The following is a 24,357-nucleotide window of genomic DNA, read 5'->3' as shown; positions in this document are numbered from 1 at the left end:
CTCTTTAAAAAAAAAAAAAAGAGAGAGGGAGAACCAGGATGAATAAAGCCCTTTAGATGAAGCGTTTCCAATACTACTTCAGATACATATATGATCCTTATTTATATTAAGGTCTCAAAAACCACAAGCAAAGCAGGCAGGTGGCATGGTGGTTGAAGGCGCTGGATTCCCACATGGCCAACCATGATTTGAGTCCTGAACCTGGTGGCTTGCTTTCTCCCTTTTCCTTTGTCTTTCTCTCCTCTCTCTGGTCAAATTAAAGAATAATAACAAGTGGAATTAAATAAAATAAATAATTCTAAAGAAAAACACAGACACGTGCGAACACACACACACACCCACACACACCCACAGCCACAAGCACAATTTAGAGTTAGATCTGAGTTTGAAAGCTGGCTGAGCCTCTTACCAGCCAGACAAATTTAGACAAGTTTCTTATATTCCACAGCTAATACTATCCACCTTATAGCTGTAATAAGGGTTATATTAAAGGCAATATAACTTATAAATAAAAAAAGAGCCTCTAGCAGAGTGTCTGACATGTGTGTAGAGGATACCTGCTACCAAGAAAGCAGAAGCAAAGTCTCGAGCACTGTTGACTTGGAGATGCCGTCTGAAAACAAGTGCACACCCATGCCCTCACGTACATCCTCATGCACATTCACACACACTCATTTGAGAGATTTTTGCTGGATGGCCTGTGTGCTTGCTGGAGAGACAGAGAGACAGAAAGCAAGAAATCACCCTCCAAGGGGGATGGCCATGCCACAATGCCCTCTCATCCATTATCCTCTAGGAATCTTGAGCACACACACACACACACACACACACACACACGCACACATACACGCAGTGTGAGTCTCAAGTTGCTGGGTTTGGGACTTGAGCTGTGGTCGACCACGTAGGGGGTCCAGCAACACAACCATTATGCCATCAGCTGGTCCCTACATATGCTTTTTATATCTTATCTTCCATATAAAATTACTCATGTAAGAGTGGAAACTACGATTCAGTTTTATAACTTCCATAGCCCAATTTAATGCATGGCACACAGTCGGTGCTGGATAAATACACCTACTACACATCCTAAGTTTCACAGGGCTAAGCAATGGCAATGTTCATACAGTCGACAGCCTTAACTACACTACGATCGCTAATGCTAACATTTAATTTAAAGCTCATGAATGAGACACCAAATATAACAGGAAAGAATTTAATTAACTGAGTAACTTAAAAGACAGTCTAAGTGACTATCTGTAATAAAAACCAAGAATGTCCAAATGATTAATTTATTAACAACTTCTAAACTGTGTAAAATTTGGGTAAGAGACAACTGATGGGAGAGAAGATATTATATAAAAAGTAAGGACTTTGAGTCTTTTAGCTCAAAATGCAAAATAGGGGCCAGCTACTGGCTCAATGGTAACAATGTGCTCTATCATGCTAGACCCACATGGGAAGATCCCAGGCTCATACCTAGAAGCAGCATGGCCACCTCCCCTGGGGGTGATTTCTCACTTTCTGTCTCTGTCTCTCTTTGTCTTTTTGGCAAGCGCACGTGCCCTATAGCAAAAACCTCTCAAAATTTTTTTTCTGCTCATGAAGGATACTATTAAGAAAAGAAACAGGCATACAGTACACATATCTGAAGGTCCAAAATTTATACAGCACTCAACGAAAAAGACATCCTAATAAAATAAACTTGAACAGATACTTCATAAAAGAAAATTTACAAATGAAAAATAAGTAAATGAAAAGGTGGTTATCAGAGAAATGTCAATTTAAAACCACAATGAAATATCCAGCCCAGATGTCTGCCAAGGAGAATGATAAAGATAAGGAGGGCTACTACCTGGAATACTATGGAGAGTAATGCAATCAAATAGGGATTTGGAAAAGCCAAAAACAGCATTAAGCAATCTCTAAAAGGTTTCAGAACATGAAAAAAAGAAGGGGAACTTAAAGCTCTAAAATAATAATTAAGATAACTTCCTCATTAACAAAACTTTCTAGAAATAATGAACAGACATACATTGTAGACCTGTATCCAGAATGTAGGTACAAGAAATTATTGCAAAAAAATTTATTAATTCTATTCTTGGATTATATCTCATCTTTTTTTTTTTTTTTTGAGAGGTTTTTTGCTATAGGGTGCGTGCGCTCGCCAGACAGACAGAGACAGAGAGACAGAAAGCGAGAAATCACCCCCCCAGGGGGGATGGTCATGCCGCAATCCCTTTTCCTCCATTCTCCTCTCAGGATCTTGGGCACGCACGCACATGCGCCCGGCGTGAGTTTTAAGCCACCGGGTCCGGGACGCGAACCGCAGTCGACTATGTGGGAGTCCAGCGACATAGCCATTAAGCTAACTGCTGGTTCCCTGATTATATTTCATCTTGAACTAAATATTTACTGCTAAAGAAGAGTTCTTGTTTGCTTTTTTAATTGCCAGAGGGTGGGTGCACCAGCTAGAGAGAGACAGAGTGGGAGGTAGAGAGAGGGAACCAATATAGCATGGTTCCACTGCAATCTCTTCTCCATTTTTCCATTCTGTAAATATTTGGGGCACACATGCACATGTTTTTCAAGCCTCCTAGGTCTGGAATTTGAACTGTATTCTGACATGTGGGGTCTGGCTCCACTAAGCAATAAACTCAGCTCATCATGAGGTTGTTGTTGTTTTTTTTTTTTTTTAAATATCAGATGAATTCACTCTAAGAATTCTCTAAAACAATAATGCAAGCTCTGAAATATGCTGGGAATGATAGACAAGCAGGAAGGTTAAAAAACTGGATTAAGACAAGTCAGCCTACAGCCTTGAAAAACATTCCAGGCACATCTCCCTGCAAGCTCCAGATCCTAACAAGCTAGAGAAATGGAAAAGGGATTCTGGAGTGACCACGTCCCACTCAGAGCTGCTTTCTCCCTCTCTGTCTCTAGTGAGTCCATGCATCTCTATGGTAATTTAAAAAAATTTTTTGATTGAGTATTCCAAGGGTTACAGAAAGCTTTAGAATACTAGTATTTTACACCAGTGACATCAGTCATACCAGACTGATGATGGAGAAGACAGCCTAAAAAAGGATATGTAGTTATTAGAGATATAGAATTAAGATATTCAAATGTACACAGGATAGAAACATAAACAAAACTGAAAACATTCTAGAACTGGTCGTTTCTCATCAATCTGCCTTTCCTTATCCATTGATCACAGTCATCAGAGAACAAAGGGGTAATACCCTTGAGAGAAGGTTAATTTGAAAATGCACACACTAAATATTTGAAGTCTTCAAGACTGACAATAAATCGGGGAGTTCCATGTGAACCACTTGCCCCAAAATATTTAGTGTTAGGAAACATGCTGAAGAACTTGGAATAAATCCATTTGATTTGCCAGAGGCCAAGCTGTACAAAAAAAGATCCAGGAATTCTAACAGTGATGAATTTGGTTAAGTTCCTATTTGAATAATGACATCATTAAATGTGCAAAGGTTCTGAAAACAAATCACAGCAACATTGTGGATGATCTTGCCCTAAGAGAACACAAGTGAGGAGCTTTTGCAAAACATTCTAATGAATTGCTTATAAAATTATGCTTTATACAACAATATATCTTCTAAGGAGTCACACATAGTTATAGCTAATTTTAAAAAAAGTTTGATGGTCCAACACATATAGGAAAACTTTTATGCCCGAGTTGGTTAAGTACATCAAATAAACGTATCCTGTTAATCGGGCTATAGTTAGTAAAATGGGTTAGCAGACAACAAACTCTCACAAATGTACTTGAGGCAACAGCGTAGATAGAAACTAACAGAACAGGAAATGGATGACAAAACTACTCTTGGCTAATATGTCCTAAAAATTATGGATGTTATGGCAAAAGTGTGTTTTGGTAACTGAGTTTGCATTTTGGCTGCTTCATTTATCCCAAGAAAAACAGCTTTAATTTCTGGAAGAAAACTGACGTGCTATGTGAAGGGTCAGATACAAGTTTTGGCTTTGCAGTGCAGTTACAATTATTCAGCTCGCTCTTTGTAGAGCAGTCATAAATAATATTAAGTAAATGAGCACTGTTATGTTCTAATTTTATTTATGAAATAAGAGGCATGCCAGATTTGGAACCCAGGTGGTGGTACGCCAATCCCTGCTCTAAATGTGCCACACAGTAATTAGCCGTGAAAAATATGACAAGAGGTTTTTGTTATGATTTTAAATATACTGACATGCTACTGTTGATTAATTTTATATGTTTGGGGACCAGCAGTTAGTGTAATGGCTATGTTGCTGGACTCCCACGTAGTCGACCGCAGTTTGAGTCCCGGACGCGGTGGCTTAAATTCACACAGGGCACATGTGTGTGTGTGCCCAAGATCCCAAGAGGAGAATGAAGGAGAAGGGACTGTTGCTCTCTATCTCTCTCTGTCTTTCTGGTGAGCACACGTGCCCTATAGCAAAAACCTCTTCAAAAAAAAAAAAAATTATATGTTTGACCACAGAAACTTCATAATGTCTTTTAACTTGAAATGTACAAATTCCATTGGGCACTTTCTTTTATGAGGTAATAATGTATGTTAAAAATGTTTGCTGTGGGGCCAGCAGGTGTAGTGGTGGGGTGGTTAAGGCACCAGATCCCACACAGTTGACTGCATTTTGAGTCCTGGACCTGAAAGCTTGCAAATCATACCAGGTGTGTGTGTGTGTGTGTGTGTGTGTGTGTGTGTGTGTGTGTGTTTTCTGGTGAGCACACGCCCCCTATAGAAAAACCCTTTTCAAAAAAAAAAAATTATATGTTTGACCACAGAAACTATCATAATGTCTTTTAACTTGAAATGTACAAATTCCATTGGGCACTTTCTTTTATGAGGTAATAATGTATGTTAAAAATGTTTGCTGTGGGGCCAGCAGGTGTAGTGGTGGGGTGGTTAAGGCACCAGATCCCACACAGTTGACTGCATTTTGAGTCCTGGACCTGAAAGCTTGCAAATCATACCAGGTGTGTGTGTGTGTGTGTGTGTGTGTGTGTGTGTGTGTGTGTGTACATGCACATCCCCAAAATCCCAGGAGGAGAAGGGATTGTGGTTTGGCCATTCCCCTGAGGAGCGATTTCCCACTTTCCCTCTCACTGTCTCACATACGCTCTATGGGATAAATCCTAAAAAAACAAACGAACAAAACAAACAAACAAACAAACAAAAAAACTGCTTGATAAATAACATGGCAATTTCTTACAAAGTTATCTTTCTACTCTGACCCCAAAATTCCACTTTTCATAATTACTTATAATTGCCCATAACTAGATACCTTAAATGTCCATTAATAAAGAGATAAATTGGGACCAGGAGTTAGCGCAATGGTTATATCACTGGACTCCCATGGAGTCGACCACAGTTTGAGTCCCAGACCCGGTGGCTTAAACTCACACCGGGCATGTGTGCACGTGTACCCAAGATCCTGAGAGGAGAATGGAGGAGAAGGGATTATGGTGTGGCCATTCCCCCTGGGGGGTGATTTCTTGCTTCCTATATGTCTGTCTGTCTGTCTTTCTGATGAGTGCACACACCCTAGAATAAAACACCTCTCAGGGCCAGCAGGTGGTGTGGTGGTTAGGGTGGCTGGACTCCCATACGGCTGACTATGGTTTGAGTCCCGGACCTGGCAGTTTGCATTCTCGCTTTTTTTCTCTCTCTTGTTGCTCTCTGGTCAATTTCAATAAAATAAAAAATAGATAATGACAATGAATAATATTAAGTAATTCTTTTAAAAAACACTCAAAAAAAGAAAGAAAAAAGATAAATTATGGTATATTTGCATAATAGAATACTACTCAGTAATAAAAATTAGCCTCTTATATCTGCAACAACACAAATGAATCTCAAAAACTGTGTTAAGTAAAAGCCTATAGAGACAAAAAAGCAGTCACTAGGGGGTTGGTGGTGGGAAATCAACTGGAAAAGCATGTAAGGGAACTATCTGAGATGATAGAAATGTTTATATTTTCTTCAGGTGGTGGCTAAATAGACATATAGAACTGTCAAAACTCATCACACCTGGGACTAGCAGGTGGCATGGTGGTTAAGGGAGCTGGACTCCCACATGGCTGACTGGGGTTCGAGTCCTAGACCTGGTGGCTTGCTTTCTCCCTTTCTCTTTCTGCCTCTCTCTGTTCCTCTCTGGTCAAATTAAAAGAAGAAAGAAAGAGAGAGAGAAAGACAGAAAGATAAAATAATTCTTTTTTAAAAAGTCTTTAAAACTCATCAAAATTTATCAAACACTTAAGAGGGATGCATTTCATTACATGTAAATTATATTGCACTTAGAAAAATACTAAACTCATTTCCTACCTGCCTATACCACTATTCCTCAGAACTTTCCCATTTTTGTGAATGGCAGTAAGTTTATCACCTTCTCTCTCATTTGGACACAGAATCGAACAGGTTGCTGATTCTAGCTCCCAAAGAGTATCTGGAGATCTCTCTGGAGAGTCTGGATTCTGTCTCTTTCTAACGATCTCCAAAGTCACCAGCTAAGGCTAGACCTAAGTTTCTTTTTACCAAGACTAATAGCCCAGGGCTGCCTTCATTGGTTAGAGTTACTAAAACAAAGTATCAAAAACTGGGTAGCCTATTAACAACAGATATTTACTTTCTGCAGTTCTGATGTCTGGGAAGTTCAAGTTCAAGACCAAGTCCAAGTTTGGTGTCTGGTGAATGCCTATTTTCTGGATCACAGATGGCACCTTTAAGCGAAGTGGGAGGGGCAAGGCAGATCTCTGGGGTCTCTTTTGGACACTAATTTCATTCATAAAGGTTCCACACTCATGACCTAACCATCTTCCAAAGGATTCATAACACTGGTGACTATGTTTCAGAATGTGAATCATGGTGGAACATAAACATTCGGACCATAGTACTGATTTTCCTCTTTATGTCTCAGCATGACTATGTCCGGTTAATTTTCCTGAAACACAACCTGATCAGATCACTTAACTGGTCATAAACTTTTACTGGTTCCTTATAGTCTATAGATACTGGAGAGGCAGGTCCTGATAGTTTCACAGATACAGAGAATACTAACCCGAATCCAAAATACCAGTTAAGCCATGTAGTGGTGGCATCACTGCTTATAAGGGCAGTTAGGATATTTAGTTCTCTGTTGGACGCATGTGCAACATCTTCCACTCTGACAATCTGGTGGCTGACTAGGAGGAGACTGGAAGAGAAAGTCTGTGGAGCCCTCCTCTTATATTCATATATTTCAAATCCAAAGTGCTATTGGAGGCTACTGGCAAACAGATTAATCTTTGTTTTCCATTTGTCACTTTTTCCTTGTGTATTCCTCTTTGAAAACTTCAAGAGAAAAAAGAGTAACTGGCTTGGTAAAATCTGACATCATTGGAACTTTCATTAAAATTGTACTCTAAAATATCAGCACTTTTCAAATTTATTCATTCAGCAAATACTGACAATTAACACCTCATGCTAAAATTCAAATCTCTTTCATTCCTCCTTCTCATATGCCTACCAAATGGTAGTATTCACTGTTCCCAGACTAAGCCCAAAATTAATGAAAAAACTCACTGTATTTTAAAAGAAAAAACTAACCATTTTGCTTTATTAGTATAATAATAACAACCAAAAAAAAAAAAAAAAAAAAAACCTTTTTGTTTTTTCTTAGTTCTTGGTATTGGGCACGTGTTCTTGCAGAGAAAAGACAGAAAGCGGGTAGAAGGGAGTGAGAAATCATCCCTCAGGGGATGGCTGTGCTGCAATCCCTCTTCTCCATTCTCTTCTGGAGATTTTTAAATGCACGAATGTTTGTTCTGGTTTGGTTTTTTTTCAAGCAGCAAGGTATGGGATTGAGACTTAAACCTTGACACTGCCTATGTGGGATCCAGGGCTTTAACCTCCATACCACCTTCTGGCACTAATGAGGTAGCCTTTTTTCATAATTAATATTATTTTTAAAAATAAATACTATCAAACTTTATTTATTATTATTATTTTCCAGTCTGATCAGAGAGAGGGAAAGTGGGAAAGCAAGTCAGCAGGTCTGGGACTTGGCCATGTGGGAATGCGACGCCTTCACCACCACACCACCCTACATAACAGTTTATCTTTCATTGGCAGCTAGCCTACATGAGCTATTTTTTATTTATTTATTTTTTTATTTAAGGGTTTTGCTATAGTGTGTGTGTACTTCCTGGAGACTGACAGAGAGAGGGAGAGTGAAAAAAATCATTCTCTGGGGAAAGATGGCCATGCTGAAACCCCTTCTTCTCCATCCTCCTCTCAGGATTACAGCATGCACGCACATGCGCCCGGTGTGTCTTTCAGCCACCAGGTCAGAACTCAAAGTGCAATGTTGCCATGTGGGATCCAGCCACCTTAAGCTCTGTGCCATCAGTTGGCCCCTTTTTATTCCCCCACACAAAATATCTTTTATTCTGAATCATACAAAATCAATATCTAAACAAGTATTGTTTATAAAGACTCAAGACCTTCCTTTAAATCTGAGTTCACTCAAATTTACCAGTATATCATTTATCTCCACTAACTATAATTACCAAGTTGTAGGAACAGTTATAACATTAAGGCCCTGAAGTAAATATGACGTCTGATAATACCTGAATATTGGGTAGCAGCCAATTGAAACATCAATATAGCTTTAACTCATCAAAGAAAATATTTTATTCAGATTCACAAAAAAATTTCAGGAATTACATTCAGCTTGAATTTGAGTCAAAATGTCCCATGTGGCATTTTTTAGACTGTTAAGTCTACCATACCAAACCCTTCCTGCACTGCCTTCACTGCTTTTGCTTTGCTTTTCCCCTTTGCTTTCTCTCACTTTGTCTTCAGTTTTTCTCTTTGTCTCTGGTTTATCCACACTGGGCATTGACCATGCTGGTCTGGAAGATGATTTGTGTTTCTCTTAATATCAGCCTCCATTTTCATATAATCTTTTTCATTGTTCACTTTACATTGCATTTTCCCCTGGCAATGTTTAGGAACTGCCACAGCTGCTGTCTCTTAAACATTTTACTTTAAAAGGTCACTGTCTACTTTGAGAATACTTTTAAGTCTGCTGAGCTCCTCTGGGGCATTCCTTATTTTTAGCAAGTATCTTCCTTCCCCACTTACTCTGTAAGCTCTTAGCCACGTTTTACCAAGAAATTGACACATGAACAGGCCAAAGGACATGCCAATCACAAGTTCCCACACTTCTATTTTCCTGAGCAGTGATTCTTAATATAGAGGAGACAGTTTCCAGAATTATTCCATTTCTCTAAAGATTAGCATAATCCTTGTTTTGGGATTTTAAGTTACACTGCCAATTTGTTCACTAGAAAAGTTATATCAATTTACAAACCATGTTGGTACCGTTCTTCCGGCAATTATTCAGCTTTATTCTGAAATAATCATTTATGTTCTTTTCCCATCCTCATTCTAATCTACATGTAAGAATTGCACCTAAAGTTGCAAAGAATTGCATATAAAGTTTGACTCCATTCCATTCTAATTCCAATACATGGTTTGCTGAACTCACATGTCAAGATTTTTAAAAAGGTATTACCATATATATTTGGTTGCTCTGTCAGTTGAGAAGGCTTAGAAGCATTAACCTCCAGTGGCAATGAGCACACCTAGGGTATAGGTCTCTAATACCATTTACTAATAAAGGAAACCAGGGTTCCTTAGGAAAATAATTGATTCTAGGGGTAGGAAATAGACAAGACAAGCTATGAACATCTTGTAATACCAGGAAATAAGTGCTTCCCACTACCACCACCAAAGAAAACAAATCTACATTGATGAGGTATGTCAAAGGGCCATAGGAGTCAGCTAAGTGTTCTCAATGGTCAAAGTTGAAACAATTTTAGCCATAAAATAAATAAGGTAGTACTAGTTTATAACCTTAAGTATTAAAGAAATTACCATGAGTCTATAAATAATATAAATTATTGAATTAATAAATGGGGGAGAAGAGACAAATCTCCTACACAGAAGAACTTACAGAGATAGCTCAACCTTCAAGGAAGGGGAGCATAACTCCCCACTCAAGTGTGGACCATGCATAGTGAGTTCTTTAAGAACACAGTGCAATGTGGAATGGATGAAAAAGAGTAATTGCCCAGTGGAGAAATGTGACAAACACCACGGCCAGATAATCGAGACCAACATCACTGTGGTAAGGCATGTTGGTATCATGTACCCTTTCTATAATGTCACAATATAGCAATTCTATTCTGTGTTCTTCTTCCTCAAAACTTATAACCCATGAGAAGACAAATTCTACTTGAGAAACAGTCTACAAAATACCAAACGAGCATTTCTTAGAACTGTCAAAGTCATTGAAAATGACTGAAGTCTAAGACACTGTCACAGTTAAGAGAAGCCTGAAGGATACAAAAACTAAATATAGTACAGTATCCAAAATGGAATCCTGGAGCAAAAAAAAAGACATTAGATAAACACTAAGGAAATTTACATAAAGTTTAAATTTGGTTAATAATAATGTTTCAAAAAAATAAAGTATCAATACTGAATCATTAATTTTAACAAATGTACCATACCAACATAATATGTGAATGAGAATCAGTAACAGGATATATGGAAACCACCTGTACCAATATTTCTATAAGCCTAAATTTTTTTTTTTCTTTCTTTTTAAAGACAGAGTGTGGCTGCCATGATCCTCAGCCTCTTGGATGAGGCTGCAGGTGCATGCTACTCATGCCAGACTCATTTTTTTTAAGTGTTTGTTCTTTCCTGTATAAGGAAGAGAAACAGATAAGGAGGGAGGAGGAGGAGGAGGAGGAGGAGGAAGGAGGAGGAGGAGGAGGAAAAGAGAGAGAGAGAGAGAGAGAGAGAGAGAAAGCCAGACTCCCCTCCTCTCTACAACAGGATCCTCACACTGTGTTCTACCCCAGCCAGTCTCACATCAAAGGCACTCATGCACCTGGGGTGTTTAGGGAGTTCTCCAGATAGGTCAGCCTCATAGAGTGTCACCTTATTGCTCTGCTGTTATAGTCTAATCAGTGAGAAATAAGAGGACATTGAGACATAGCCAAATTATTGGAGTTTTGTTGATTAAGCTGGAGGGCTCATGTCCCTCAAAACCCCTGCAGCCCCAAGTGTAGGGAGAAGGGGGCTTATAAAGGCAAAAATCACACCTAGGTTGACATGGCAGGGGCAGTAATCATTGAGGGGGGGGCGGGGGTGATAGGAAGGAACAAGGATTCCTATGTGTAAGCAGTTACAGGAGCCAGATCAAGCAGGTCAATAATCTCTAGACCTTTGCTTAAACACAATGGAATCTTAATGGTCTTCATGGCTCAGGGCAAGGGATCTGAGAACTCATGATTACATCACTAAGGAACATCTTAAGGACAGAAGGAGTGCTAATCATTGTTTACTCTAGACAAAAGGAGAAAGCAAGTTTCCAATACAGAGAGGAATTCAAAATGGAAATGCTCCTGCTTCACTGCCACCACTCTCCTCCTCCTCCCCTCAACCTGGCTCTTTATTAGACAGGACCTATGTTGCCCAGACTAGTCTCAAGCTAGTGATCCTTCTGTTGTAGTTTTCAAGCTGTCCTCACACTTGGCCATTAGATTGGACTGGGAATGAACCCCAGGCCTCCCATGTGGTCCCCATCTGTGGAGCACAGGGCCTATCTTATTTTTTTTTAATTATTTATTTAATAAAAAAAATATTTTTTTTCCATTTGATGAGAGAGAGAAAGATGGGCAGAAAGTGAGAAAGGAAGCAGCCATGTCCAGGACTCGAATCAGGTCAGCTATGTGTAAAGTAACAGTACCTTAACCGCCACGCCACTTGTTGGCCCAGGAGTACAGCGTCTTAGCAACACACACCACCATAGTTGGGCCTCTAAAACTATTCTTAAAAATAAAGTTTACTGGGGCCAGCAGGAGGCCTGGTGGTTGGGGTGTGGACTTCAGCATGGCTGACTGTGGTTTGGGTCCTGGACCTAAAAGGCTTGCTCTCTCACCTTCTATCTTTGTCTCTTTCTGGTCAAATTTAAAACAATGATGATGTAATAAATAAAATTTTTTTTAAGTTTATTTAAAGAATACAAGGTACCAGCAGATGGTGCAATGGTTACATCGTTGGACTCCTACATAGTCGACCATGGTTCAAGTACCAGACCCAGTGGCTTATAAACTAACGCTGTGCACATGTATATGCGTGTCCAAAATCCCAAAAGGAGAACGGAGGAGAAGGGATTGCAGGATGGTCATTCCCCTGGGGAGGGTGGTGATTTCTCACTTTCTGTCTCTCTGGTGAATGCACATACCCTACAGCAAAAATCTCTCCAAAACAAAACCAAACAAAAACAGTATGGGGGGCAAACAGGTGGCGTAGTGGTTAAGGTGCTGGACTTGCATATAGCCCACAGAGGTTCAAGTCCTGGACCTATCTTCTTGAAACTCATGCCGGCACGTGTGCATGTGTGTCCAAAATCCTGAGAGGAGAATGGAGAAGGGACTGCTATGTGGTTATCCCACCTGAGCTGAGTGCAGGTTCTAGCTTTATTTTTCTCTGTCTCTGTGTCTCTGGAGAGCACACATGCCCGGCAGCAAAAAATCTCTCTAAAAAAATAATACAATATGGAAATTTAGACTTACAGAATACCCACAAACCTACACTCATTAAGAAACTCCATAAAATGCTGATCTGAATTTGTGTAATAAAAACTAGTAAAATAAATGCTGTAAATATATGTTCAATAGTAAACAAAGGTGAACTCTGTCCATGTGACTGATTTCTGGGTGATTTTTTTCTCGGTCCCAATTACAGGATTCTTTTAGTGTACATAATAAGGGAATGGTGAGGCTTTGCTACTTTACTAAATTTTAAGAATCTTCTAAAATAGTTTGTGTAGACAAAAATCGAAGGAAATGATAACATTTGTGCTGTTTTCATTTCCCCATCTTGGTTTTAAAAGTTGTCCATTAGTTCAAATCACAGTGGTACTATTTTTATACCTTACTGTGAGAATTGGCGCACTGGGTAACTTCTCAGGATTAACAAGGTACTGGGAACTGGAGGAAACCCTCTGAATACATACTCTTTGTAAACTCAAGTTGAAAAATAGAAAGCTAAGAATGGCAGGAAGAAAAAGAAAGTACTCAAACAAAGAAAATGCAGTGGAAAGCTGCCATGAGAAATAGCCAGTGTGGGGAAGATTATTATTTCCTGAGTAGCTTGCTGCCCGAAGAAAAAAATTAGTTCTTAAAACTCATCTGGAATCCTACAAATGCTTTATTAAAAGTCATCACACAACACTTAAGAAAACAGAATAAAACATAAACACCACTAAAATCTCATTTCTACACATTATGCCGTGTCCTACTCTTTGGAATGTATTTCACAGGAATAAAATATTCTTTTGGTTCCATTTCTTTTTTCTTTCTCTTTTTTTAAAAGTCAGCTACATTCTGTCAGAAGTGATTCTAAAGAGTAAATTTTTATTCCCCTACATAAGAAAAAAACTCAAAAGGAGGAAAATGAAAGAAATTCTGTGCTAAAAGTAAATGAATGAAGAATAAATCTCTCTCTGAAATAAAATCTCTCCTAATTACAAAATCACTCCTGTCATTTGTAATTTGATTTCATGTGTTTGTAAATAAAATTGATTAAATGAACAAAATAAAGAATAAGACTGTTAAGCCAATGAAAGCAGATGTTCTTACGTCTGGGTAAAACCAAGATGATGATGCAAAATGTGGAAATTTTATTTCACTGATCATGTTATACCAACAGCACTTCTAATTTAATAAAGTCAAGAAAAGTGATAAACAGTAACAATTACTTTGTCTCTAAATAGTTTTGTCTTTTAAAATCAAATACTGTACCCATCTTAAGGAATACATCACGGGAATTTTGACAAAATAGAAAGAATGTAAATACAGTAATCTTAGGCTGAAATTTAATAAAGAGACTTACAGGTTATAAATTCTCTGACATAGTGTGCAGTTTTCTGTGCATCTTTTTTTTTTTTTCTTAAGAGAGATTTTTGCTATAGGGCATGTATGCTCACCAGAGAAATAGAAAGTGAGAAATCACCCCCGTGGGGGGATGGTCATACTGCAATCCCTTCTCTTCCATTCTTTCAGGATTTGGGGCACACATGCATGCACACGTGCCCAACGTGAGCTTTAAACCAGTGGGTCCGGAACTCAAACCACAGTCAACTACGTGGGAGTCCAGCCACATACCCATTATATCATCTGCTGATCTCTCTGTGTATCTTTCTAAGAGAAGTGATCAGGGCTTTAACAACAGGTTCACTACTGCCAAGTTTCACGTGGGCAGATTCTCCAGACCAGAGTGCCTGACACATGGTGGGAACTCAATAAATACCTGTTGAATAAATTAACATTCAAGGGGGTGTATGACACATTATAAGGCTCACCCACTTATCTAAATGAATTGCTAATGATAAATGCACTTTCAGAGACTTGAAAATAACTAAGTGACATTAATATGTAAAATCTAGGGCCAGTCAGTGGTGTTGTAGTTAAGGGCTGGATCCTGGCCAACTGCATGGATTAAGTCCTGGACCCAGTGGCTTGAAAAACATGTTGAATGTATGTGCATGCATACCCCAAATACCAAGAGGATGGAGAAGGGATTATGGTGTGGTTATTCCCTCTAGGGTGATTTCTTACTTTTTCTCTCTGTCTCTGTGGTAAGCACACATGCCTTATAGCAAACTGAAAAAAAGTAAAATTTATCTCAGCAGTTCTCTGAGGTGGGTGCTTATTTTTCCCATTTTACTAAGGAAGAAAGCAATTAAATTACTAGGCTAGAAAGCAGGGAGTTGGAACTGGAAACCAAATAGTCTGGCTTTCCAGCCCACATCCTCGAGCTAAAGAAATACACGACAAGGTGAAAATACTTTCTTTTCAGTAGTGAGTAGTAATTTATAAATCCTAATATATATTTTTAAAATGTTCTTTCTTTTCAAGACACAATAATAATTGACATGACACACACTTTGAAAATGGGCTTTTCCTTTCTACTTATATGGAAGTGCTTCCTTGAATGAAGGTTGTTGAGTGTCTATGAAAAAGCAGGAGGGCCCTAAGAACAGATACACGGGGATATATATGTATTGTGCTTATACATAAGAAAATTCAATAAGGGGCAGCCCATGGGCACAGTGGTTAAGGGTATGGTGGTTAGGGCTGCTGGATCTCACATGGCCAACTGTGAGGTTCAAATCCTAGAGCCAGTAGCTTCGGGAACACACCAGGTGCCTGTGTGTGTATGCCGGAATCCCAAGAAGGGAATGTAGCATGGCCATCTCCCCAGAGAAAAAGAGGGTCCTTTTGTTTTGTTTTGTTTTGTTTTAAAAGTGTTTTTGCCATAGGCACATGTGCTCACTGGGAAGGAGAGGGATTTTTTAGTAAATAAGAAATCACCTCTCCAGGGGGAATGGCCATACTGCAATAAATCACTTCTCCTCCATTCTCCTTCTGGGATCTTGGGCATGCACGCACATGCATCTGGCATGATTTTCAAGCCACTAGGTGTGAGGTTCAAACAGTGGTCCACCTTGTGGAGTTCAGCAACATAACCACTGTGCCATCTGCTAGCCCCGGGGTAGGGATGCTTTTTTACTTTGCCTCTGTCATCTGTCTCTCTCTCTCCAGCAAGCATCATGCCCTATGACCATATTTTTATCTATCTCTCTATCTCTCTATCTCTCTATCTATCTATCTATGGTTTTGCCATACGGTGCACTGCACACACCAGACAGGAAGAAGGAAAGTGAGAAACCACCCCCTCCAGGGGAGGTGGAGATGATGGCCCACCACAATCTCTTCTCCTCCATTCTTTCCAGATTTGGGGCATACATGTACATGAACCCAGTGTGTTATTCAAAGCCGCTAGGTCCAAGACTTGAACTATGGGAATTGGCCATGTAGGATCCAGAACCTTAACCACAACTCTACCTGCTGGCCCTGCACATATACTTTTATTGTCCCATATGACTAGTACTGCTCCTCATTAAGTCAGTATTTTCCTTTAACTAGGAACCATGGGGTCTTTGTTCTGTAGTATTGTTCTTCCACACAAATACAATCACAATGATTGTGGAGGAAACCAGGTTTGTCAGCAGATAATTGCTCCTTATATCTATACTGGAGATTTACTCTTGGGGGCAAAAACCATGATTACAGTAACAATGCAACTGGTTAATACTTAATAAAATTCAAATGCTGGCCCTGTAACCTAGGGACCTGAATCCCACATGGCTGACTGTTGTTCAAATCTGAGCCTCATGGGCTTGAAAAACATGCTGGGTCCCAAATCTGACAGTATGGAGAAATGAAGGAGAAGAATTGTGGCATAACCATACCCCAATGGGAGGTGCTTTCTCTCTTTCTGTCTCTGTGAGGCACATGCACTCTTTTTTTTTTTTTTTTTTAAAAAAAAGCTAGGCCAAAAAGAATCGATTTCTATACAGTCAATTAAATAAAATACTACACAGATGTTCAGTAATTAGTGCTTTAAAATTTCTGCTCCAAAGCTCCAACACAGAACAGATCGGATTAGGTTTCCATAAACTTGGAGGTATCTGAAGGCATTTCAGAATCTGGCCACAGTACTGTAGAGACTGGAGTTGAACTTCTGATAAAGAACGGAGAAGACCGAATGTATGTATACGCTCTACTTAAATCAAATGTAATGGACAGGCAGTTCTGTCTCTGATTACTGTCTCCTTCTCCCACTTACTAATTTATATGCCCTTGGGCTAGTCACTTAACTGATCTGCACCTGAGTATCTCCATCTATAAAATCTATGTAGTAGTCTCTGCTTCCATGATTTATAAAAAGCAGGGAAAGCAGGTAGCATAATACTTGGCATGTCATTGGTAGCTCTCTCCCACTAGATCTGAGATTTGTGATGCTGACATATTTCCAAAATTGGGAGAGAAGCCAAAGAACAAAACGTGTATTTGGCAGGTTTTTCTGTTTGGGACTTAGTGCTCTGTGGGGGATCTGCAATTAGACAGTAAGCAATTCAGAAATCTATTTTATGTTATCAAAACATCGTACTTTATTTTAAACAAATGGAATTGTAAGACAAATCGGGTAACAGAAAAATTGACATTTAAAATATATAAATCATGCAATAAAAGTGTTTTGTTTTGAGCCTATGAACCATGCTAACCAAAACACTGTAGAGATCAATATGAAATACCTTTGTGGATTATCTTATTTTTTCTTCTCAAATCATTTCTCGGAGGCGAAAATCCATCTGGGTTTCTCTACTGTCACAATTGCATTTAGTAAGGAGCTTTCCATTTTGAGACAATCAAATAACTATAAAAACTCCAGCCTTTACACTTTTACTTTCTTTCCCCTCCTAATAAAGAAAACAACCTCACTCAACTATACAAAACAAAAACACAACCATGTGCTGTAATCAATGAGCTGCCAAACAATTTTTATTACAGAGACCAGACTCAATAATCATGCTCTAGAAATGTTTGCAAATAAATGCCTCTAACTTTTAAAAATACAGTTTAAAACTATACTAGCTAAACAGTATGAAGTGTTAGGTTGACTCTGTAATTATACAATATAATAGACAAGTAGATAGCTTCCTCAGAAAGAGGCTATCTAATAAAATAATGTACTGCTATCATATTATTTCAATCCAAATATGGCATTATAGTGCCATTCTAAAAATAAATCTAAGTCCCATGTGATATGCCGCCCTTCAGCTATGTTCATTTCCTTTTAGGGCTCAAGTTTCCCACAGGAAAATTACTCAGTGTTTAGCAGAACTGCCCGAATCATGTATAGATAGATAAGGCATAAATGTTAACTGCACTGTCCACCTTTTCTTGCTTTGCTCTCGCTGATTTTCCTTCATAGCAATCCATCATGGGGAGGCTCAAGAAGCAGGAAATATTTAAGAACTGCTACCTACCACAAGTGAACACATGAAGTGTCATTTTGAGTATAAAAGTGGTGAGAAGGGTAAGGCAATTTGTTTATGAGTCAATGAAATAAGAAGACACAGAATTACTATATACCAAGCAATATTCCACACAAATGTTTCTAATAAGTGATGACTTCCAAATACTTACTTTAAGTGTATTATTTATATTACTGAGTGAATTGCATATCAAATACTCTTAGTACAGCTTAATGTATTAATAACTTCATACTGATTTTTATTGTTTGACTTATATTACTCACTTCAAGACTTTATAAAGCATTACATTGTAAAGAATGAAACTTTCTCAAAATCACCCACTAATAATACACAACACACACACAGAGCATCAAGTCTCACATTCTTTAAGCTGTATTTTTACATAGCCAAATCTATTAAATTATGATTTCCAAGAGAATATTTGATAATGCTTAACAAATACTCAGTTTTACTGAGTTAGTTTCTCCTAAATAAAGTCTTAAGTCAGAGGTTTAAGTGTGCCTAGAAAGTGGCAAAAATATAGAGCATCTATAAAATGACTAGACATATCAAAAAACCTAAGTTCACAGTTGTATGGAAGCTTCTTGCTGACACGTCAATGAACAAACTTTTAGTAAATAAGAATCTGTGTTTGAATGATACTGGTCACAAAACATCACCATGAGTGAATTGCTGAAATGCATTTAGGATTTTCTATGAACATACGTACAGGCTGTAAGCATATATTCTAGGTTTAAATATTTATTTTAATTCTATATTTTTATATAGCTTTCAGAAAAAAAAAAGATTGTCTTTTTGAGCCCAAATAAATAAGAAAAATCAGCTTTAAGACACAAATTTTTATAAGAAGTTTAAATTATCAAGAAACAAATATTTAAACATTTAATATTATCCTATGTCATCGTTAATGTATAAAGCAATAAGCAAATTACTTTGACTATCTTTTAGAAGTTTATTAGTATCTATTTAGATAACACTTTAAAAAGGGCCCTCCTAGAATTACATGGCTTTTATTTCTGTTAGATTTATTTACTTATACATACATAAATACCTACATATGGGGTCGGATTGATTATATTATTTATTTCTTCAGAGAGAGACAGAGAGAAAAACAGATAGACACATCCCCAAAGATCTTCACATTTACGCAATTCATCTCAGCTGGCCCAGTGTGCTCAGGGAGATCCTGGACAGGAAGCCAGTACTTTTCCCATATGGGTCCAGTTGCATTACCTCTTTGCCACTGTCTGTACCCCATATTCACTTTTTGATTCATTTTTTGTCAAAAGTTTATTAATTTATCCCATGAGAAAGGCACCTCCAATGGAGTCCTCATGCTGCAATCCTCCCTCTATCCTGAGACAGTCACAATCATGGTGCCCAGGGTGCCCAGGGTATACAGGGAGACTTTGGGCCGCAAACCTGGGACCTTCACATATGGCTCTGGGTTTACTGTTGCATCACTGCAGCTGGCTGGCTGATTTTTTTCCTTTAATTTTGTCAGAGGGTATATGTACTTGTCAGTGGGTTGGGGGGGTGGGGGGTGGGCAGTGCCAAACGGATGAGGGGAAACTGAGAAAGCACTCCCCATGGAGAATGGTCATGCCACAATATGTTCTCCAGTTTCCCCTCCTTTACAAGTTTTGGGCCTGCACACACACACAAGCTTAGTTTTTTTCTCTCAAGTTGTCAAGTCTGGGACTTAAACTGTGCAGTCAGCCATGTAGGACTCAGCCACCTCAACCACCACACCACAGGTTTGACTTGACTGATTTTTGACAGAGTCTTGTCATGTTGGGATCCCCCTGTTACACTCTTTGCAGCTAGCTAGGACTACAAGCACATGTCACCATGTCCTGGCCTATGTAGGTTGGACCAGGAATTGAATCCAGACCTCTCATTTTGTCTCCGCTTCCAAGCAGCAGCATCTTAGTGGTGTGAGCTACCACAGCTGAGCTTCTTTTTTAAAGTGTTTTTTTTTTTTTTTTTTTTAATTCTTGGTAAACAAAACTTTAAGTTACTGGAGAACTAGTGATCTTTAATCCTACTTAAGCAAAAACATCACCTTTTAATCTTACTAACAGTACAAAAACTATAAATATCAATGAAGGTATTCTACAACCATCCATTTATTTTTTTCATGCTCTAAGAAACCATTTTGAGGTTGTTGAAGAGTACTTTTTAAAAAATAAACTGTCAGGGGATGTACATGTGTATTTACCAGAGTGAGTCGGGGTAGGGGAAGCACCCATAATTGGGACGTGATCATCCCTTCTCCTCCACGCCACTGGGATCCTTGAACATGTAAGCACAGCCAGTGTGTTTTTCAAGCTGCTGAGCCCTGACTCAAGCCACAGTTGGCCATGTGGGTTTCACAACCAACTTGGCAACAAGCCAACCCAGGTATGAGCAGTTGGCACCATGAAACTTTTTTTTTTAATTTTCAAAGATTTTTGCTATAAGGCTTGTGTGCTCACCTGAGAGATAGATAGAAAGCAAGAAATCACCACCCAGGGGAGATGGCCTTGCCACAATCCCTTCTCCTCCATTCTCCTCTAGGGACTTTGGGCATGCATGCACACTCACTTGGTATGAGTTTTAAGCCGTTGGGTCCGGGACTCAAACCGCAGATGACTACTTGGGAGCCCAGCGATGTAACCATTACACCATCTGCTACCCTCCCCTTTTTTAAAGTTTTTAATTTCTTCATGAGTGAGACAGAGAAACAGCACCCTGAATGGTGTTTTGACATTAGGGTCTACCCTCAGTTTCAGCCAGTTCTGGGTCATGGGCACATAGGTGCCCAATATACTCAAGGAGGTCTCGGGACATGAATCCAGAACTTTCCCATGTGAGTCAGCCTTGAAGAGTTATCACGTTTACCACACCACCATCTGGTCCCTGAGAACGTTTTAAGATTTTTCAAATATTTTTTTTGGAGAGATATTTTTGCTAAAGGGTATGTATGCTCACCAGAGACAGAAAGTGAGAAATTACTCCCCCAGTGGGGAATGACCACACCACAATCCCTTAATCTCCATTCTTTTCTTGGAATTTTGGACAGGCACGCACATTTCCCAGTGTGAGTTTCAAGCCTCCAGGTCAAGGACTTGAACCATGGTTGGCCATGTGGAAGTCCAGTGACATAACCATTATGCCATCTGCTGATCCCCCAAATTTTCAAATCTTAATTTGTTTGACTGAAAAGACTTTATTTATTGTACTTGACACAAACTGAAACCTCAACACTGTTTCCTTTTTTTCCAAACCTGTAGGAAACTCCTATTTTCTAAGCACCTCACAAATGTTGAACAACCTTTTGGACTTACTCTCCTGGTATGATTGAGTCTAAGGAAAGTCTAAGACCTAGTCTACATCCTTATTCTGAAGTTAATTAACTTTTTCACTACTCTGGGTCTCCCTTTCCTCATATGTAAAAGGAATCTATATTATGACCCTTAAATCTTCCAGGGGACCAGCAGATGGTACAATGGTTATGTCACTGGTCTCCCACATAGTTGACCGCATTTAGTGTTTCAGACCCAGAGGCTTAAAACTCATGCCAGGCACCTGTATGTGCACGCCCAAAATCCTGAGAGGAGAACAAAGGAGAAGGTTCTGAAGCGTGGCCATCCCCCCTGGAGGGGGTGATTTCTCGTGTTCTGTCTCTCCCATGAGCACACACACACCCTATAGCAAAAATCTTTCTTAAAAAAAAAAAAAAGAAAGAAAGAAACCTTCCAGTTAGGGCCAGCAGATGGCGTGGTGGTTTAGATACTAGACTCCACATGGCTGACTGCAGTTCAAGTCCCAGACCTGTTGGCTTAAAAATCATGCCCAGCCTGTGTGAGTGCATGCCCAAAATTTCAAGAGGAAAATCAGAGAAAAGGAATTACAGTATGGTCATCCTCCTCTGGGAGTGATTTCTCACCTTCCCTCTCACTGTTTCTATCTGGCAAGTATATGTGCCCTAAGGCAAAATCCATTTAAAAAGAAAAGAAAAAAATAAATCTTCCAGCTCTGAATAAATGCACATGAAGCATGAATTACTATAGGATTCTATATTTATGTTAATCACCTACTTAAAAGAAAAAAGCAGCAGTGGCTAACAAGTACTGAGTGCCAAGCACTGTGCTAAGAGTTTCACATGCATTAGCTCACTGAATTCCCACTATACTCAAACAACTGAGACTAAGAGTTGGGAGTCCAGCGATGTAACCATTACACCATCTGCTACCCTTCCCCTTTTTAAAGTGGTTTTGGCACTAGGAGTTTCCTCAGTTTTTCTGGAAGAAATTTCAGAAATAAACCATGTTATCTTTTTAAAAAAGTGATTAATTTAATTTTATAATTTGTTATTATTTTAATTTTTGTTGGGTACATGTGCTCACCAGAGGGAGAGAGAAAATGAGAAAGCAAGCCACTAGGTCTGGGATGTGAATCGTGGTTGACCATATGGGAGTCCAATCACTTGCTGGCCCCTAGACCACATTATCCCAAGGCTGTAATATCTGCTTGGCCCCCAAAATACTACCAATTTAGTATTTGTTGATTTGTTGCAAACTGATAGACACAAAACTCAACATTTTACTTCAAAAAGACTAAGATTTTTCTACTTTGTACAATCTTTTTGTAACATGCTAATAAATCTTTCATTAAGTGACTACAATCAACAGTCATTTAACATTAAAATATGCTTTTTAATTTATAAAGAGATTTATCATGCCACATATTTGGTAAATTATAGAATCTCTTTATTAGGGTCTTTAGTCTGTTGATCCTTTGGATTCCTTTAATCCTATCCAGCTAGTTATTCTATGGCAATTTCATTTAAAAGATGGAATTAAGTAAAACAAGGAAGAGAGCTGGATTATGGAACTTGTATTCTACCCAGAGACTCATCTCTGTTATACACTCTCTTCTATGGAACTTCCATTTGATGTGCATCTCCTTACCTAACACCATACAGCAATTTGCATTCTTCTCATGATCTAATGGCAGTCTGTTTTACAGCCACCTTGTTGTGCACCCGTATACACAAGTACTCATTATGTGCATAATAGAGACACATATTATATACATATATTACATACACACATGTGTATGTTTGCTTTCATATATTCCTTCCCTTGATGTAAAATGATGCTTTCCAGTGTCTGCTATCTTCTCTTGGTAAAAAACAAATTTTAAATATCTGAAAGATATAGACACCTGTGAGGTACAGTTATATAGAAGATGAGGAACCAAAAAAGTTACAGCCCTAAAATTCTATTCCCATTATTTTAAGAAAGGGATCATCTTTTACATATCTTTGTAGGAGATGAAATGAAGATGAATAGGAAACTGCTCTGTAAGGGACAGAGGCAATATAGTGCCAGTATGTCCTCATTTCCTAGCTTAGTAATATGTTCTAAACCTATGCTTCCTCCTTGGTTTCCCTTTACTTTTGCTGAGGTTCATTTACCTTTTCCTAAATGTAGCTGTGGCTTTTTTTTTTTTCCATTAAAAATAATACACCCATGTAACTGTAAAGGTCAAATAGTACAAAACTTAAACCAAAATACCGCTTTATTTCTCACATCCTACTCCTGAGAGGCAACTGTTCCCACCTCTTTTTTTTTTTTAAGTTGTTTCTCTTCACATTCTGAATAAATTGTTTGAACTGCTATTTTCTGTGTGTGTGTGTATGTGTGTGTGTGTGTTTCCCCCCCAACTTGGGCAGTAGCTTCCGGTTTTACAGTGTGGGAGACAATACTGTATCTCTGTGATACTCTCCCCCAACACTTTCTTTTTCCTCATCCTCTCAACACAGTTTTGCAACTGAATCATAGTATATCATGATTTTATTTCCTTTCTTCTCTAATCTTCTTCCTGAGCTTATCAACTGCCTACTTTTTCTCCTCCTTAGTTTGCAAGTGTCTATCAGCAGTTCGTTACCTAAAAATGTGTCAGAACTGCAAATTCCTCTCAATATAGTGAAAATCACAATTACTTTTTCCCAGAGACACAATTTTTAGTGCCTTTCTTCTGCTCCAATTTAGATGAGCTGTTTTCTAGGTCTCCTGGACAACTGTCCTCCTAGGGCTTTCCTTCCCATGGGAATTCTCTTCACCATGCCACTCTCTCGTGTTGGACATCCTATTTCCTGGGTTCTGCATCTTCCTCTTTCTTGGTTTCCTCCCTCATCCTGGGGAAACACATCCTTCAGTAAATTCCTGAGGGAGTATATAAAGCAGATAAATATTTTGAGTCTACTTATCTTAAAAAGGGTTCATTTTACTCTTACACTTGAAGGACAGTTCGGGCATACAATTTTGGGTTGGAAATCACTTTTCTAAACACTGATGTTATTTCCCATTATTCACTTCCCTA

The 24,357-nt window shown here is 38.7% G+C and overlaps 1 protein-coding gene and 1 pseudogene across 2 annotated transcripts in view; both read right to left on the bottom strand.

Moving 5' to 3' along the window:
- Window positions 1–24,357, bottom strand: part of RABGAP1 (RAB GTPase activating protein 1) — a 210,514-nt gene that overhangs the window by 52,362 nt on the left and 133,795 nt on the right. The gene's annotated exons all lie outside the window — the stretch shown is intronic.
- On the bottom strand, window positions 8,766–9,165 carry LOC102499819 (protein LLP homolog pseudogene; annotated as a pseudogene).

This window comes from Tupaia chinensis, unplaced genomic scaffold (assembly GCF_000334495.1).
Source record: "Tupaia chinensis unplaced genomic scaffold, TupChi_1.0 Scaffold000575_1, whole genome shotgun sequence".
Lineage (NCBI taxonomy): Eukaryota > Metazoa > Chordata > Mammalia > Scandentia > Tupaiidae > Tupaia > Tupaia belangeri.
The sequence above is the reverse complement of the archived record's forward strand: the minus strand, read 5'-3'. Positions and strand labels throughout refer to the sequence as shown.